Here is a 19,695-nt window from a genome sequence, read left to right as displayed (position 1 = left end):
CCACACTCTAGGCCAACAGTTACTCTTAAGTTAAAGTGTTTCAGACAAAGGATAGGATGATGGCAGATAATTGAAACTCGAGGTCTTAAGGGTCAAGCATATTAAAATTAACTGATAAATGATCACTGCAGGCATGAGATGAGCAGTGAACAAGGATCATGTTCTTTATCCCTGGAGAATTCCTTAATGCTGTAAAAGGGGAGTAACTTGCACTAAAGGAAATTGGTTAGTATGATAAGGTGTTAGCTTACCAGTGAAATTTTTGGAGCAAGAAAGGGTAGATTTAACAGAGCCCCACCACGGAGTAGTTGTATGCCCTGGTGCAAATGACTAATTTTGTTTTTATTTTTAATCAGAGTTTTAACAGGCAAGTGCACTGCCAGGATTTCCTATCCTAGTCCTCTCTCTCTCTCTTGTTCCTTGTGTTAACTTCCATGCCTTCTCTGTGTTTGTCCCCAAATTCTTACTCACTCCCTAAGTTCATCTCCCCTCACTGTTGCCTACATATTCTTAAGAAATTTCCTTATAGCTTTTAGAATAAATACTTGATCACAAAAGGACAAACACTGTATGATTTCTCCAATGTAAGATTCTTTTAAAGTCCTCATATTCATAAAGAGAGAGTCTGGGTGTTTTGGTCAGCTTTTTCACTTCTGCGACTGAAAGTTCCAATCAGAACAACTGTAGAGGAGCAAAGATTTATTTAGGAACTAATGGTTTCGGAGGTCTCCACCCACAGACAGTCAGCTCCATTCCTAGGGGCTCTACATGAGGTAGGACATCATGGCAGAAGAGTGGTGGAGGGAAGCCACTCATAGCGTGATCAGAAAGCAAAGAGAGAGTCTCCACACTCCAGTTACGAAATATATACCCCCATAGCCACACCCCCAATGAACCAATTGCTCCTGTCACACCCCACCTGCCTCCAGTTAGCACTCAGTTAACCCCATCAGGGATTAATTCATTGATTAGGTTAAGGATATAATCCAATCATTTCTCCTTCAAACCTTCTTGCATTGTCTCACATGTGAGTTGTTGGGAGACACCTCACATCCAAACCATAACACTGAGGGAAGGGGACAAGGAGGAGTTATTGTTTAATAGGTAGAGTTCACTTTTGTAAGGTGAAAACGTTCTGGTAATGGATGCTCATGGTGGTTTCTAAACAATGGAGTGGGGTTAATGGCGCTGAACTTAGAGTTACAATAGTAATTTTTACATTATATGTACTTAATTCCAAATTTTTAAAAACAAAAAATATGACTCACTCTCTCCATATTTACCTACAAGAGCCAACAAAATAGAAATATGAATCACATTCAGACCTATCTAAACACACACTCTTAGAAGAATAGAGGTGAATACTTTGTTGTGTGTGACTCAGAGGATATTTAAACAATATCCAGCAGAGGGCAGAAGAGTCCAGGTGGCATTTCCCCCTGAACTTTTTATGCTCATTCTTCACTCTTCTCTAATGTGCTATCTTAATTTAATGTTGTTTAAAATGAAAGTCTTTCCAAGATAGCCACTTCAGAAGACAAAGGATAAATGACTTTCCCACAGAGTATCTTGGTTAAATTATCACAAAATTTAAATCATCACATAAAGCAATTACCCAATTGAGCTGGATTATCTGGTGGTAATAGAGTTCCAAATTAACTAGTCATTTTTTTTATTTATTTGCTTGTACACCATTTACTCAGATCATTTTGCAAGGTACACAAATGATTTTACTGGTGTTCCCACAAATGGACATTAAGAATCATGCTTAGGGCTGGGGCTGTGGCTCCGTGGTAGAGCACTTGCCTAGCATGTGTGAAGCACTGGGTTCGATTCTCAGCACCGCATATAAATAAATGAATAAAATAAAGGTCTATCAACTTCTAAAAAATATTAAAAAAAAAAAAGAATCATGCTTAGTCTCAGTGGAAAACCTATTGAAACACAACAGCAAAATTAACAGGATTCGGGTTTTTAGGTGTCCTTCCTTCCAGTTGAGCAATATTGCTATAACCAAATGTCACGAAAGGACCACCATTTGCATCATTGTTAATTGAGAAAATATCATTTCCTTCTCTTGATTTGTTCTCAACCTTGGTTTCACAAAACATATTTTCAAGTTGGCCTCAATGCACAATAACGACTTCAAGGACACTGCTTCTTGGTTTAAAAGAATATTATCATTTTATTATTTCAGAACTCCAAGGGAGTCGTGTACAATGAGAGGAGCAGCATTTTAGTGACAGGGGCTTACTCTCTCAAAGGAAGCCAACCCTTCCCATCTCATTTAAGGCTGGGGATTATTTTTTAACTTCTCATTCCAAACAGTCTGTGAGCCACACAGGTAGCATAAGGATTCGCGTGGAAGGTTTTGTTTAATGGCAATGAGTATTAGCTCTCTTTGCCTTCTCCCTTGACTGCCACTCAGCAACGAGTTTAAATGGCAATTGTGGCAGTCGCAGCAGCCTCTGCCCGGCAAATCTGGTTCTTCCATTTATTCCAATAATTTGGATGCAGATAGCCTTTCTCTTTCATGCATTGAATATGATTCAAGTCTCAAATAGCCATTATTATTTCACCTGCCTTGAAGTGGGAAGGGCAAGCACTCTGATAAATGATTTGAAAGACTGTTTAATTTCGGTAAATACCTAGGTCTGCTGTTAACATGCATTTTTACAACAGTGAAAACATTCTGAAATCCCTCTGTGCATATTGCTGAGTGAGTTGATAGTGATGTGTCTCCTGCATCAATACCACAAAAAGAAGAAAGAAAAAAAAAAAAAAGGATGGAGACTATTTTTCTCTTCTAGCAGTGGAAGAACACTGCTCTCAGAGGCAGCATGTATGAACAATGAGCCTTTTTCTATAGAAAAGATGGAGGATCCTGTAACAATGCACGCTAGGATGGGCTTCATTCATTTAATTCCTTTCCCAAAAATGTTCCCTTTTCCATACTAAGAGTCAAGGTGGAGAGAGAGGGAGGGAAGAGAGATGGGAAAATAGAAGATCAAAAAAGGACAACTCAATAGCTAAATGCCCTGTGGTTTCAGCATCTGAAAACCCTGAGTTAATGAACCATGTGTTACGCATTATGTGAATATTTGCTACAACGTAAAAATAGGTCGATGTCATCTGTAAGCTCAGCTGCCCTCCTGTGCATGGTGATTCATTATGACAAGCTAAGCTTTCATGTTCACCACATTTAGGAACTGTGTAAGAGTTACTTCCATAACCCTAAATCCAAAATTTCCATTCAGAGACTCTAAACAAACTGTATAGACTAAATAAATATCCTTGTGGGGAAGGAAGGGCTCCAATATGGAAATCGCGGTGCCACATGCATTGGCAGGAGTTGCATGCCACAGTAAATTAAAATACAAACAAACTTCTTTGATAGAAAAATCCCATACAGAAAATGGAATCTGGCTGTAGAGAATAGGTCACACAACAATTGGTCTCTGGACTGCGCCGTCAAGGCAAAGCAGGCGGTGCCGGTGAGGTGATGCAGCACACGTGCTCATCCCAGCACAAAGAGCACCATCACCAAGAGCCCAAGCGCAGCTCCTCCCCAACACCCCACACCCCACAGCCCCGCCCTCAAGGCACGTTCCTCCAGTCTCAAGTTGGCGACCCACCAACGTCCCTGCGTCCCACCTGAAGTCATCATAAGAGAGGCTGTGACCTTCAGTTTGTGATGAGGAGTGTGGAAAAGAATCTGAGTCTGTATTGTGTTCTGTGCGTGCCAAACAGCACCTCTTTTAATTAAAAAATAAAATAAAATAAAAACCCAAAGCCGGAAATCACATAACAGACACTGTCTCAAAATTAATAAATGCCAACACTTTATTATACTTGCTTCAGATCTTTGTGAGCTTAAATAATAGATGCAAAATATCCTAGTTAAAATTCAAGTTGTCATTGCTATCCTCCTCAAACCCATTCTCCTGCTTCCCTCCGACCATCCTGCATTTGGTGAATATCATCCTCAAAAGGCTGCTTATCCACATCATTCCATTTAGTTCTTCTAACAACTGTTTGGGATTGATATTGTCCCCATGTTATGGATTAGGAAACTGAGACTCAGGGAGATCAGTGTTTGCTCAGGATCACACAGGGAGTAGGTCAAAGATTTGAGCAAGTTGAACTTGTTCTTATTTGAAATTTGTGCCCTTTTTATTTGTTGCCTACTATCAAAAGAGCTGGCCCTCTGCCTCTACAAGGATTCTTCCCAGGTGAATCATTTTATTTCTTTGAATCTTGACTCATGAGCTTTCTGATTCTATACTGAAAATTCTCTGAAACATTTTCTAATTTTTGTCCACACATAGAAAGCCCAATGTGAACCTTGCTGGCAAGGGAAAAATGGGAGAATTGCACTATCTTATTACATGAACTCAGCATCATTTCTGTCTTTAAATACATGATAAGAACACAACGTATCTGTCTTTAGATATACACAAGTGCAAGCCTGCTATTCTGAGGGACAACTGTGCAATCTATCCTTCTCTGGTCCTTTGCCATTGGGAGTTATATGTGAAGTAGTTTTTCAAACGTCTCTGCAGATCCACTTTGTTGTATAGCCATAAGTTTCAAAAAAGACTCTATAGGAGGAAGGTAAGATATAAGCAAAACATATGCAAGCATAGATTCAACAGTGGCTGTAGCAAAAACTGAAAAATCACTTTTACAAATCAATTTGGGAATGTACATCAAGAACAATCTATCTGTAATGAAACTATCTGTAATGTCTAAGAACTGCTATATTGCTGGATAGGGTAGCACATGCCTGTAATTCCAGCAAGCCCTGGAGGCTGAGGTAAGAAGATCACAAGTTCAAGGTCAGTTTCAGCAATTTAGCAAGACCCTGTGACAAAAATATTAAATGAAAAGGGCTGTGGATGTGACTTAGTGGTGAAGCACCGCTGAGTTCTTCCCCCAATAGAAAGAAAATAGAAAAAAAGAACTGCTAGAGTTTGGGTGTTGAATGTCCCCTGAAGGCCCCCAGGGTGGCACTGTTAGGGACGGAAGAGACTTTTAGGAGATGAGTTTTATGGGAGGTCCTTTGTACATGAGGATTATGGGACCCCAGACTCTTCTCTGCCTCTGGACTCATGAGGTAAATGGTTTGCTTCAGCCCCCCACCCCTGCCCAAGTGATGTGCTGACCTTGCCACACACCCAAAACAATGGGAGTAGAACCTCTTGAATTGTAAGCCAAAATAAATATTCTTTTCTTTATAAGCTAATTGCCTTGGGTATTTTGTAATAGTAATGGGATGCTTACTAACACAAGAATTGTATTCTAAGGCTCTATTCTAAGGAAGAAAACAAAACAATTGGAAAAGCTATATTCAAAACACTTCCCAAGGACTGAAGTTATGGCTCAGTGGCAGAGTGCTTTCCTAGCATGTTGGAGGCCCTGGGTTCAATACTCAGCACCACATATAAATAAATAAAACAAAAGATCCATTGACAACTAAAAAAAAATTAAAAAAAAAAAAAAAAAAAAAAAACAATTCCCAAGTCTGATATTTGTTTCCCTAAAAACCTGGACAGAAACTAGGGGTCCAAGAAATGTGTGGATGTACTACAGAAGAACCCCTTGTTTGAAATGTATATTGATACTAAATTGATGATTTTGAAGGAAACAAGCCTTCCAGGCTCACTTTGGTGATTAGCTGTGTTAAATTTGTCAAGCCAGGTAACCATTCTAAATTTCCAGTTTCAAACTTGCAGAATGTGAAAAACTGACATTTATCTTAAAATTTCAGAAAACTAAGTGCGTTAAATACAAAACAACTTATCCCAGTTACTAGCACTGAGTAGTGCTCAATAAATTACATCTAATAAACTAATTACCTTTGGGGGCCGGGGCTGTGACTCAGTGGCAGAGCTCATGTCTAGCACTTGTGAAGCACTGAGTTCCATCCTTAGCACCACGTAAAAATGAACATATAAAATAAAGGCATTCTGTCCGTCTGTAACTTCAAAAAAATTTTTAAAAAAGAATAATTACATATGAAAGAAGTTTGGGCTTATTACACATGCCATGAAATATGCCTACAAAGGACTAGATTTGAATATACAAAAATGATTAGAATCTGATTTATGTCATGTGTTTTTAGTGCAATAAAAACGATAAGAATTTGATTTAGGGTAGTGACATTAAAACCTTTTTTCCCTCTGTGTAGTAAACATACCTGTTGAAATGCTGTTAGTCAAGTTTTATAAAATTTTAAGATAAAGTGCTATTTTCTAAGCTATTGTCATATAAACTGAGACAAAAGAAGACTTTTTTAATTCAAGGGAAGAAAATTATAGCACACTTTAAATTCAGAGTCCATTGTTATGGTGGAAGAAGTCCCATACTAGAAGCTCAAAGACCTCTCTGGCCGTATCACACATCACAGAAACAATGTTTGCCTGCTGTGTTCCCCTACCCAGGGACGGAGATCAGCGAGTCCTTAGGTTTCCTCACCTTCAAGTTATAATGATGTCTGCTTTGCATGTTTCTTAAACTGAATTACATCCATGTAGGTTGGAAAATTGTTTAGTTTACAAAAGTTTATGTTAGATTAAATCATGTTAAAACAGTATGAATACAATTGTATAAATAAATTGACATTTTATTCATGTAAATCAAGAGAAAGAGATGATGGTTAAACTTGAAAATTTGGGGGAAAAAGTACATATGAACTTACCTCCAGGGAATGCTAAGCTGACATTCATCCTTAGTCACTCTAGTGACTACAGCTTGCATCAATACTGTCCTTTCAGAGACAATCCTGTTTTGAAAAACTGGAGCCAAATAAAAGCCAGAGACCTTACTGAAATAAACAATAGCTATTAAGGATGTCCCCAAGCATGGTGACCTTGTAAAATGGGGTTGTTGTTAAAGAACATTACGTGCTCAAAATTCTGGCCCTGTTATTTCCATAGGTCAAACCAGAAATGTCAACTTCTTTGACCATCTCAGAACCCCCATCATGTTTATGGACTGACAATGGACTAATTTGGGGTCAGGTAATACTCAGTTAGACATGACATTTATCTGCTAATTTAACCAAGATTTCTTAATAAAGAGTTGTACCCAACCTTACATCCCTCCCTAAGTAAAAAGATTAAAGTAATCCATCAATGTAACTACTAACTTCAAAATTGTTTTAACAAGGTCCAAGTGAATATAAACATTGGAATCAAGTATTCTGTGCACAGAAAATTTTTATAACATGCTTCTAAAAATGAAGCTTTTCCTGTGGAAATTGTCAAGTAACTAGCTGTGCTCATTCCTAAGGAGATAAATAGCTACAGGATTTCATTACGTGTTACAAATTTTTTAAATAATTGGTTAAAATAAAATCCATTCTGGATAGCAATCCCTGATATAGCCTCTTATTTCCCACTAAAATATGCATTAAAAATTTTTAATGACAGTTATAATGCAATTTTTTAAAAAATATGCTTGTTAGAATCTGGGAAAATGTCTTCCAGCTCTAACTCCAAAGTCAACCAGTTGACAAAACAACAGGTAACTGACTAATGGGTGCTTTTCCTCTGATAATATGGAGACTTCTGCTATAAAACATGGGTAGGTATGCTGCATATTTTCCAGCTACCACCTCCTGATTCAGACTCTTTCATTCAATGGTTCTTCTGATGCTTTTGTGGAGGTTTTAAGTCACCAAATATTATTAGTCATTTCCCAGGGTACCTGTTGTAAAATGGGGTTGTTGTTAAAGAACAACATCTAGTCAGAAACTGCAGCATCCATAACAACTTGAGTTCTTTGCATCTCGAGAGTCACTATGAACTGAAGTACTAGAAATTAGGGCAGAAGGCCCACAGGGATGACATGACATCCTGGGTATTTCAATTTTCTCCATTTGCTCAATGTATCAGGGAATCTCAGGCCAACAGAAATGCCCTAATGAAAACCCATCAAAGTCTAAGAAGTATGCCATTAAACTACATAAAATGTGAGGGAGAACCATTTAGATATGGGACAGGGAACTGTGCATTCAACGTACAGTGTAGAACTTAAATAATAACGTTAAATGTTTAATATTCACAACCACCAGGACATTCTTCATTTGAGGTAGAATAAATGGGGGGGGGGAATAATGCAAATAGGAGGAAGGAAATATCTTGAATACTCAAATCACAATTTTGTAAAACTCTTTACTGAAGGCATCAGTAAAAAATCATTTTAGTACTCTGTCAGCTTCACTACAATGTTAGAGTACCTGATACCTGAGTCCAAATCTTGCTTGCTATATTACCGTGGACAAATTTCATTTCTATGCTAGGGAAAAAAATGAAAATACAATTATATTCTCTTACAGGATCATATTTAGAATTTACATGTATTAAAAATAATGTAGCTGGCACCGTGGCACACGCTTATACTTCCAGGGGCTGGGGAGGCTGAGGCAGGAGGATCAGGAGTTCAAAGTCAGCCTCAATAACTTAGCAAGATTCTAAGCAACTCAACGAGACCCTGCTTCTAAATAAAATATAAATAAAAGGGACTGGAGTTGGAGATGTGGCTCAGTGGTTAAGCACCCCTGGGTTCAATCCCCAATATTTAAAAGAAAAAGAAAAAAAGAATAATGTAAAGAAGTGCTGAAGATATACAGCTTTTAGGCAATGGAAGAGAGTAGAAGTGGTGATGACAAGAGGGCAGTGGTGACAATGTCTTCAGTGGAATAGAGGGACAACCCATGTACAGCTTTATGTAGTTTCCTATGCTAAAAAATACACCTGGGTAAGAAAGATTCCGTAACTAACTCTTCAGGATGATTATTTAATTTCTATTCCCACCAGAAACAAGTGAAAGAGTCAACCTTCCAACAATCCAACACCTTCACAAATACAGGTGACATTATTTTATTAATTTTGTAGACAAAAATGGAACCCTGCTGTTGTTTTTGCTACATCACCCCTTGAATCTGTACGTGCTTGCACACTGTACTTTCCCCTTTCTGAAATGCCTCTTCATATCCTTAGTCCAGGTTTCCATTGGGCTCTTGTTCATTTTCATAAATAGTCATTCTAACATATAAAATATAACATTTCTTTTTAATGGAAATTGAAAATGTTTCCCAAGTGTATCCTTTGTCTTGTACTTTCATTTACAGTTCTTTAAAAGTACAGAAGTTTTAAAATGTTTTATATCTACTATTCTTTACCTTTATATTGCACCTAGCATTTATTTTTAAGTAAGTTATATGCTACTGGGTGACAAATATCTATCAAATTTTCAACTCCATTTATTAACCAATTCATTGTCTTCATCCTCTTTTCAATTTGAAATGCTTGGTCTTTAACGTGTATGTATGTACACTCTCCACAAACACACACAAGCACAAAATTATATATGTGTATGTTTTAGTGAGCTTCTCGTCTCTGTGATCAAAAGGCCCAACAAGAACAACTTGAAGGAGAAAAAGTTTATTTTGACTCAAGGTTTCAGAAGTTCAGTTCATAATTGGCCAACTGCAGAGCTCTGTGCCTAAGGTGAGGCAGAACTTGATGTGGAAGGGCATGGCAGAGAAAACCTGCTCAGTTCATGACAGCCAGGAAACAGAGACAGAGAGTTCTTCTCACCAGGGGAAAAATATCAACCCCAAAGGCATGCCCCAGTGACCTACGTCCTCCTGCTATACCCTACCTGCCTATAGTTACCACCAGTTAATCCATACCATTGGATTATGAAGTTAAAGCTCTCATAATCTAATTATTACACCTCTGAATCTTCTTGAATTGTCTCACACAGGAGCTTTGGGGGAAAACCACATATCAATACTATAACAGAGTGCTTGCTTTTAACATTTCTATTTATTTTTCTCTGATTTAAATTTTTTTTCAAAGAAGTTATCTAAACATATCAAGAGTGAATTGAGTACATAAAGTATTATTGCCACACTGTAGAATCTTTTGTAAATTCAGAATGTGGCATATCTGCATCTATTGACAGGATAAGATGCCTGTGGCTTATGAACTTTTTTAAAAAAATCAAATTAAAGAGAAGTAGGCTGTAGAATTGCCCTTTATTAAATCCTCTGTTAAATTACATCATTCATCAATATGATATTAGGGTAAGCATAAATGATAATGAAAACACACAAAAAAAATCTTTTTAAAAATAATAAATTCTTTAAAAATTCAAGTTGAACTGTTATTTCTTCATGTATCAGATTTTTAAGTATCCACTGTTGTAAAAGTGTAAGGTATCAATTAAAAAAAGTCTGGCGGTCAATTAGGCAAAATGTATGAAAATGCTGGTTGTGGGCCCTTCTAATACTTGTCAAGCAATTCAAACTCTGAGACTGTAAAATAAAAGAACTTATTTGGGGTCTTTCGAATTGCTAGCCAGGAGTCACAAACTGACATGCACTGACTGACATGGCACTGAATGAGTATTCCAAAGGAAACAGGAAAAGAAATAGCATATGTAGGTAGAAAGCTCTGAAATCATTGCAAGATAATTAACATCATTTGAAGAGAAACTCCTGTTGAAGTTGGAAAACAATGACTGATGGAAGATGAAGAAAAGAAAGTATATACATATTAGAAATGTCCATCAAACAAGAGTCAAATAACACCTCGACACACATTTTGACTACCTGGACACCATGTAATTGTCTGGTCCTTCCAGATGCCCTCAGAAGGGTAAAAATGTCCAAAAGCTCACAATGTGCCCTGCAGCAACCCCAGATGTTTGCAAGAGCTGCTTCCTAAATGGAAGCTTTTTTTAAACAATATTACTTTTCTTGATCATCTTCCTTCACACACAGTTCTTCCACTTCTAAGGGATCCTAAAGTATTAATAGACCAAGTGCTTGAAGAATGTGTGTCAAGGATGAGTGTTCAAGGGACAACAGAGGACTATAACCTCTTCATCCGTCAAGATAGAATCCTGCACCAACAACATTTCAACCACACAGAGGAGCTCTACAGAGCAGTAGGAGTTATGGAGGTCAGTGTTTGACATTAATAAGTGCCCATGGCACGCATTAAATGTAAAACCAAAGTATTAAAATCAGTTATACTGTATTTGTTCCCTTAGATGTCTTCATATGTGTTTTTGTGTTTAAAAGCACAAAAACCACAAATTTGAATGATATATGACAAATATCAACAACAGTGGAATTAAGGGCTGAAAATGGAATTAAAGGCTGAAAACTTTCCTCATAATACTCACAGGCAGATGCCACAGCTTCAGAGAATTGTGAATATGGGAGGGAGCTGGGAGCCCAGGGTTCCCTTAAACCCAAGAAGCCTACAGAAGTGTTTATGTCACAGACAGGAAATGCTCACACTCAAGTGCAAGTTTTTGGTTTCCTTGTGTGGTACAACTCTTTAATTCTACTGAACCTTTGGACAATTTTGTGTGAGGTCACCACCCTGGACTCCCAGCCCATCTACCCACAGTCAAGGACCTGAGAAGAAAGGATCGCACCAGCAGTGCATTCCAGACCAGGTGGAGAAGTCACACAAGAGGCCACCCATGGCGATATGGAACTGGCACCACAGAGGAGCTCGGCTCAAGTGGAGGACTGAGGGGTGAATAGGAGGCCCTCTCCACCACCTCCCCAAGTACGAGTAAGAAAGGACTTCTGATGTCATGGGAGAAGGTGACACTTGATTATATGAGCAATACAGAGACAAGCTCCGTAGTTTGTATTCCTGGCTCTGCCATTTATGAACTGTGTGATGTTAGACAAATTACTGAATCTTTCTGTATCATCTGTAATTTAGGAAAAAGCATCAACCTATTTCATAGAGCTGTTTTGAGGATAAAATGTTTAATATTCACAAAATCTCTGTAAAGTGTCTGGAATCAAGTAAACAATCTGTTAGCTATAGTCTTTATACAATTTTTGCAACTAAAACATTTCTGAATATTTTTAATGAACACAACTTCTTTTAAAATCATAAAATCATAAAAATATTTTTTCTTTATTATAAACATATTCCAGGCCTTGATAGCATAGCAATATATTAAATGTCATTGAATTCTGCACTTTGAAATGGCAATAGCTGCTAAAACACACATCGCAGAGAATTAACCACTTTAACAATTTTAAAGTGCAGAATTCAGTGACATTTAACACATTCAAACTGTTATACAACTCTTCATTGCTATCTAGTTCTAGAACATTTCATTATCCCAAAAGGAAACCCCCTGCTCACTAAGCTGTCATTCTTCATTCCTCTTTCTACCAGTCCTTGAAAACCACTAATCTGCCTTTTGTTTCTGTTTGCCTTTTTAGATATTTCATATAAGTTGAATCATATGAGACGGCCTTGTTTGGCTTCTTTCATTCAATATCATTGTTTCAAGAGTCAATCATGGGTAGCAGGGAATCAGTACTTCATTACTTGTTACAGCCGTATAATATTTTATCACATGGACAGGCTACAGTTGGCTAATCCACTCATATTCTGATGGTTCTTTCTGCCTTTTCCATATTGTGAATAGAGCTGCTAAGGAAATGGATGTAGGTAGATTTGTTTCCATACTTGCTTCCAACTCTTTGGGGGTATATACATAGTAGAATTTTTGCATTGTGAAATTCTATGTTTAACCTATTAAAGATGCAAAGTATATTTTTAAGCAAAGGAATTAAGTGTGTTATAATATGAGAGGCAGTAGAAAGAAATGGAGGTGAACAGCAGGGATGTGACCCACCACTTGGTAACCTTAGGAAATTTACTGCCCTATGCCATCATGTCCCTATCTGTTAATTAGCAATCATAATACTCCTTACCATCTAGTTGTGAAAATTAGTGACATTACCATATGTAATATAGTTAGAATGGGGCTAGGCACATGGTCCTACCTAGTGTTACTTTGGTTTGGTTCCATCTATATGCCTGTGTACAGATTATACACATGCTTGTTTACATAAAACAGTTAAGAATGGTTTTCTTTAAGAAGTCGATTTGAAGGATAAATGATAGGATTCTATCCTCTTTTAATTGTTTTTGTGTGCATTTTTCTCTTTCCTGGAATGAGCATGTATTAATCATCACAATATTTTTAAACTAAGACATTGTAGATTTCTAAGGTGCAAGGTGATTCACTCACTAACTTAAAACCATTCGAGATCCTAGAGCAATGGTTCTTAATGGCGTTTATACTGATTGGCAAGATCAAATCACTGAAGAGCTTCTTAAAAACACAGATCCTTTCGAGTCAATCTGGCCCCATTGAATCATAAGTTCTGGTTGATTCTACTGTGTCATATTTGGAAACGATTGTGTTCCAACATTTTCCATGACCTGGCTCCTCCCTATCTTTCAGTCACATCTTTTCCTTTTTCTTCCTAACATAACACAACTTCCCTCCTGTTAGGTGACATGCTCTTCCCTGCCTCAGGTCATTCCTTTGCCTGGAACACAAGCTCCACCTCACTCCATGGTCTGATTACTAACCCCTATTTATTCTTCAGTCCTCAGATGAAGTGTATCTCCTCCAAGATCCACTGTCCATCAAATGAAGGATGTCCAACAAATGAAAAGCTTCCATGTGTCAGAAAAGTAAATTTCTCTTCTTTCAGTCTCCCAGAGCATTCTATAGCAGTAGCTCCAAACTGTCTTCCCCACATTATATTGAAATGAATAAAACAGGAGAACACAAACTCCAATAAAACCCATGATGTTGAAATATTTACTGTGAAATGAATATTTCAATTTTATAATGGGTAGTTTTATGTATATATTTCTCAAATTAACAGGAAAGTATGTAGTAAATTATGGAGCACAGGTAGCACTGGTTTGCTTTTTTCCATGCAAATCACACATGTGCATGTGCACAAAATATAAAATTCCCCACGGAGTCAACATTTTCTGAAGCAAGTTCTCAGAAACACTAGTTTGAGGATCTACTTAGTGAAAGGGACCTACTCAGTGAAAAGGCGATTCAGTGGACTGAGGGATGTAGCTCAGTGGTAGTGTTTGCCTAACATGTACAAGCCCTGGATTCAAATACCCACATGGCAGAAAGGAAAAAAGAGAGAGAGAAAGGGTCCCTCCAAGAGTAACAAATTTAGAGAATCTGAGATACCCTTTGCTAGGAGCATTGCTGATACTGTTGAACACAATGGTTCTGGGAATTACGTGACCAGGACATGATTTTGTCAAATTCACCTACAAGTGTTCAGAGACAGAAGAGTTCTGAGGAAACACATTTTGAGAAATGATGCCTGATGTATTGTAGCCAGCCCTTTTGCCAAGGTGGCAAACCGATCACACTTAGACACCATGGCATGGTGAATGGCACTTCCTGTCGGAATGGGCCATGTTCTTGCTGTGCCAGGACCAGAGACAGCAGACACATTCTGAGTAGTACTCCACAGGGGATCATCCATCTTCTTTTCCACCTCAAAGCACTCTGCTGTCACAGGCAGTCCTTTTAATTCAATGAATAATATTTTCTCCTTTTGGGACATGAATAAATGAAATGCTAGCTGTTTTGAATAGCACCCATCTGTGACAACAGTCATGCTTATGGGCAGCAGTTAATTAAGACAACTTGAAATAAAGACGATAACGTCTCAGGAATAAGAAGGAAGAAAAGGGGTCTTCCCTTTCTCTATCGGTCAAATTGATTTATAGTATTATATGTGTCATATGTATGTATGTATAGTACCATCTTGCTCACTTATTCCAATGAAGTAGGTTTTTTAAAGTTAGGACATAGTTTTAAGTGTGCATCAAAATGTACTCCTAATTTACAATTTTGGGTGGAACAAGGACAGAGTTTGACTTCTCCTATTTTATTCATGAAATCTTAGCATAGGAAATGCTGCACCATCCATTTATGTTTGTGGCTTCATGTTCGGCATAAAATTAAGGATTTCTTTTTAAACCTGGTGTCATTTGTCAAGTAAGCTTTTAAAGCAATCATTTCCCCAAGTCCCTTGCAAAGACAGTCTACCTTTAAAAAACCACAGTGTTCTGCGTTACCAAACTAGTTGTCACTAAAGAGAAGAACAGAGTGAGAGTCAGAAGTTATAATATTGACCAAGCAAGAAGCAAACCATCTCTGACCAAATGCAAAATCCAGAACGTCAACACTCTATCTCAATTTCCATAAGATAAGCACAACTAACTATATTATACTTAAAATTGTAGATGTTGAACATACCATTTATACAAGGGTACCCATTGTACTATAAAACATATACATATCAAAAAGGTTGAAATACTAAGCTCCATGTTCAAGAAATTTTACCCTGAATAAAATATTTGTTCCAGCAACAATAAATACTTTTAAACCTTTGATTAAGCGTATTTTTCTAAATGGTTAGGAATTAAAGGAGGTTTGGAGAGATTATAGACCATCCACATCTCCTTAATTGTCAAACAAAAAAGGCTGGTTGCCAAACCTCCCTAGAATTGTAGAAGCATTCAAATCATTCGGCACTTTCAAAAGAACCTGCAGTTACCTCTCTTCACGCTAGGTGGTGTACTATAAAATGGATGAATACACTCATTTCCACAAGGTCAAAAGAACAGGAAAGCATAATTTTAAACTTGAAAAATGGTAACTACTTTATATCAGGATTCTTACATGCTTGATAAAGAAAATAGACTTAGAGATGTCAAGAGAAGGAAACCCTTGTTCAAATAGCCAGAGTTTCTTAAAGAATCATTCGTAATGAACATTGGGATACACTGCCCCACACCAGCTCCAGAATGTGCCAGAAAGGTGTGGATGGAGTGGGGAGCCCAATCTGTTTTCCTAACATGTACTCAACTTGATTTTTATGCAAAACTCAGAGAACTTAATTGCTCTAAATCTATCAGTAAGAAATTCCAGTTGGTGGATAAATTCCTAATGTCAATTTTTCCAGTTTATTGAAACTTGTATCTTGACAAAAGTCAGCAGTTAGGGGCTGGGGATGTGGTCTATTGGTAGAACACTTGCCTAGAATGTGTGAGGCATTGGGTTCAATTCTCAGCTCTACACATAAATAAATGAATAAAATAAAGGTCTATCAAAATCTAAAAAAATATTTTTAAAAAATTTAAAGGTCACAGATTTCACTGTCAATATCTCCTAATGAATTTTTGCTAAATTACTGTCAATCCAAGAAAATTCAAAGTATCAGTTTCAGCCCTGTATGTAATAAAATGTTTGGAAAGTAGTTCTAACTTTGCAGAATAGGGAGAATGTATTTTATAGAATGTGATGAAAATGAATCTCTTCAGGGAGAAATGAGTGGTGTTTATGTTAGATATTCAAAAGTTGAACCACATTGATCTGTCTTTTGAAGTAATTACATTGATCTGTGGAGTTTTAAAATGTATTGCTCATTCCCTGTGGATGTTTTCAAGAAACTTAATTTTTAAACCAAAACAGTTTTTTCCCCCTAGTTTGATTCACAAAGGAAACTATCTTTCTGAAGTGCAGCTAATTGTCATACAGGCATACAGGCATGTGCATATGTGCATGCGTGTGTACGTGTGTGTATGCTCTAAAAACCCTTGAAATTAATATCTATATTTGTGTGTGTGTGTGTGTGTGTGTGTGTGTGTGTGTGTGTGTGTGTTGCTGGGGACTGAACCCATGGCCTTGTGTATGTAAGGTGAGCACTCTACCAACTGAGCTATATCTCCCGTCCAATATCTATATTTTTAACCAGATTTTTTAGAGAGTCAAAAACTCTACTCTGCTTCTTTAAACTTACTTCTTAAAAAAATATATTTTTAGTAGGTAATTGTCTAAAACATATTTCTCACACTCTGATTTCAATTAAGTAAAAAAGAAATTTGACTATTTTATAAAGACTTGGCACAATCCGTGTAAGAATGTATTCCCACCCAGTGTCTGAAGGCAGCCATCTGCAGAGGTGCTGAAGGAAGGTTGGCACCTACAGCATGTGGACCCAGGCAATTCTGCTCTTTGAATTGTTGCACCTGTTTTATGGTTTTCATCTTTCCTTTCTTTCTCCCTTCCTTCTTTTCTTTTTTAATTTGACCTGTTATTTCATTTTGCTATAAACACCCAATGCATTCTGGAGGGCCCCTTCTATTTCTGATTTGCAGAGGCCTTGGAAGGTTGATAGCCACACATCTGTTCTAAATGAGTATACAGCCTCAGTGGTTAAGAGTCCCTGGGTTCAATCCCTGTACCAGAGAAAAGGAAGGAAGGAAGGAAGGAAGGGAGGAAGGAAGGAAGGAAGGAAGGAAGGAAGGAAGGAAGGAAGGAAGGAAGGAAGGAAGGAAGGAAGGAAGGAAGGAAGGAAGGAAGGAAGGAAGGAGGGAGGGAGGGAAGAAAGAGAAGGGGGAGGGAGGGGAGAGAGTAGGGAGGGATTGGGGAAAGTGAGGAGAGAAAACAAGAAGGAGAACTGGGTCAAGGGCTGATCCATCCGCCCAGTAGCAGGTACTTTACGATGCCCCTGCCTAGTTTTGCTTTTTAATTACTTTTTCACTCTTGATTATTTCCCAAAAGGTAAAACTGCAGGTGGTTGACTTGTGGGTAGTTGAACTGTTATTTCAAACAAATCTTTCTAATCTAACTTGGAGCTATAATCATAACATTTATAGAAAAGCTTTGATGGCCCCTCAAGTTATATAAATCTTCTTAAGTATTTTATTGTTCATGCACTAATAATATAGTGTATTTTCCTTCTTAACAAAAATTTCTAAATGTGTTTCAGAGAGTTTACTTATAAGAAAGCAGATCTGTATTGTGATACGTGTGTGTGTGTGTGTGCGTGTGTTTGTGTGTCTGTGTTTACAGTAGTCCTTCCTTACCCACAGGGGCTACATTCCAAGACCCCCAGTGGATGCCTGACACTAGGGATGGTACCAAACCCTACATACACTATGTACTTTACTACCCACAAATACCTGTGATAAAGTTTAATTTTTTAAGTCAACATGGCAGGAGTTTAACAATATTAACTAATAATAGAATAGACCAATTATAACAAGAAACTATAATAAAAAGTTATTTAGAGCTTATGAACTGTTTATTGCTGGAGTTTTTCATTTAATATTTTCAGACCACAGTTGACTGTAGGTACCTGAAAGCTCAAACAGTGAAACCAAGGATAAGGGAGATTACTGCGTAGACGTGTGTGTTTGTGTGCATGTGTGTGTTTGTGTGTGTGTGCACGTGCTTGTGTGCGTGCATATACAAATGTACATATGTGAATGCCTGTTTTAATATGAGGTTGACTGAGGAAAGGGCTCATTCTTCCATTTTGGGAAAAGGCTTTCCCATATTTGAATCTGTTCTTGAGTTATTTTTATTGCTTAATTGTTTTCAATGCTTAATTATTTTTATCAAGAACATTGAATGGTAGAAATGTCAACAAAAAAGGAATGACATATTTTGCAAATAAACAGTACCCCTGGACTGTAACTATTTGTGAGCTCTCTCTGGGACAGGGTGGAGGAGTGGTGAACAAAAGCAACAGTTTCCAAGAACAGACAATGGCCTTCTCTGTGACCTGCAGTACAGCTGGCCACACTGGGTTCCCAAACATCAACTCCCTCGCTAAGACCCATGCTAAACATTTCCTCCAGCCAAGTCTGCAATGCCAACATCTCTCACATGTTGGAAACCCGTACTTTTTCTTTTGGATCTTAAAAATCATTCCTTCCGATGGACAAGAATAAAAAGAAAGCATTTTATACATTTTAGTTGGAGAATGACTCCAGTAGATTCATAAATTTCTAAATACATGGGGACCTGAGTTCCTTGCACCAGCTTTTGTCTGGGATTACTAAATAGTCATCTGAATAGAACTTGGTGGGGGTCCTCCTAGGGTGGCCTCACACGCCTGGCACAAAGTAGACCTACAATAAGCTTTGCTGATCAAAGGAGGAACCAGTCACAAACAGAAACTCACTTGTGGGTGAGGATTAAGTTTAGCATGTACAAGGATAAGTCAGATGAAGTTATAAATATATTTTTATTTGTGTCTCCCACAGATTTCTCTACTCTTGCTCCCTCTCATGTATCTTTGAAACATATTTTAAATTTTATGAGGAGTAAATGACACATTACAGTATGCTTTCTCAAATCTTTCCTGAATTCAAGTTTCATCTTCATCATAGAAAAGTAAGGCAGGTTCACTGTTGAAAAAGCAAGTGCAGAAAATTTTATTTTTAAATATCCATAATCTCACTACTTAGAAGTAACAGCTACTGAAATATCTGCAATTTCCTTTGTAGTTATCTATGTTTAATATCTTCAATTTATGTCTATGTTGACCTAATTGGGATATACATATAATTTCATATTCTGCTTGGTTTTTTTTTTTTTGTTTGTTTTGTTTTGTTTTAGTTTTTTTTTTGCACTGAAGACTGAACCCAGGGTTGCTTAACCACTGAGTCACATTCCAACCCTTTTTATTTTTTATTTTGAGAGAGGGTCTCTCAAAGTTGCTTAGGCCCTCACTAAGTTGCTGAAGCTGACCTCAAACTTGTGATCCTCCTGCTTCAAACTCCTGAGTCGCTGGAATTAGACAAGTGCCACTGTGCCCAGCTCCTCATATTCTGCTTTCTAAATTTAATACTATTTCTTACATGAATTCCATATCAATAAGACCTCATTAAAAAACAATATTAATAGCCAAATTTCTCTATCATAGATATGTCCTGTAATTATTTGAAACTCTTTTTTCTATTGTTGAACATTTAAATTATTTGAAGTATTTTATCTTTATTACCA

This window comes from Sciurus vulgaris, assembly GCF_902686455.1.
Source record: "Sciurus vulgaris genome assembly, chromosome: 8".
Taxonomy (NCBI): Eukaryota; Metazoa; Chordata; class Mammalia; order Rodentia; family Sciuridae; genus Sciurus; species Sciurus vulgaris.
This window is presented reverse-complemented; position numbering follows the sequence as displayed.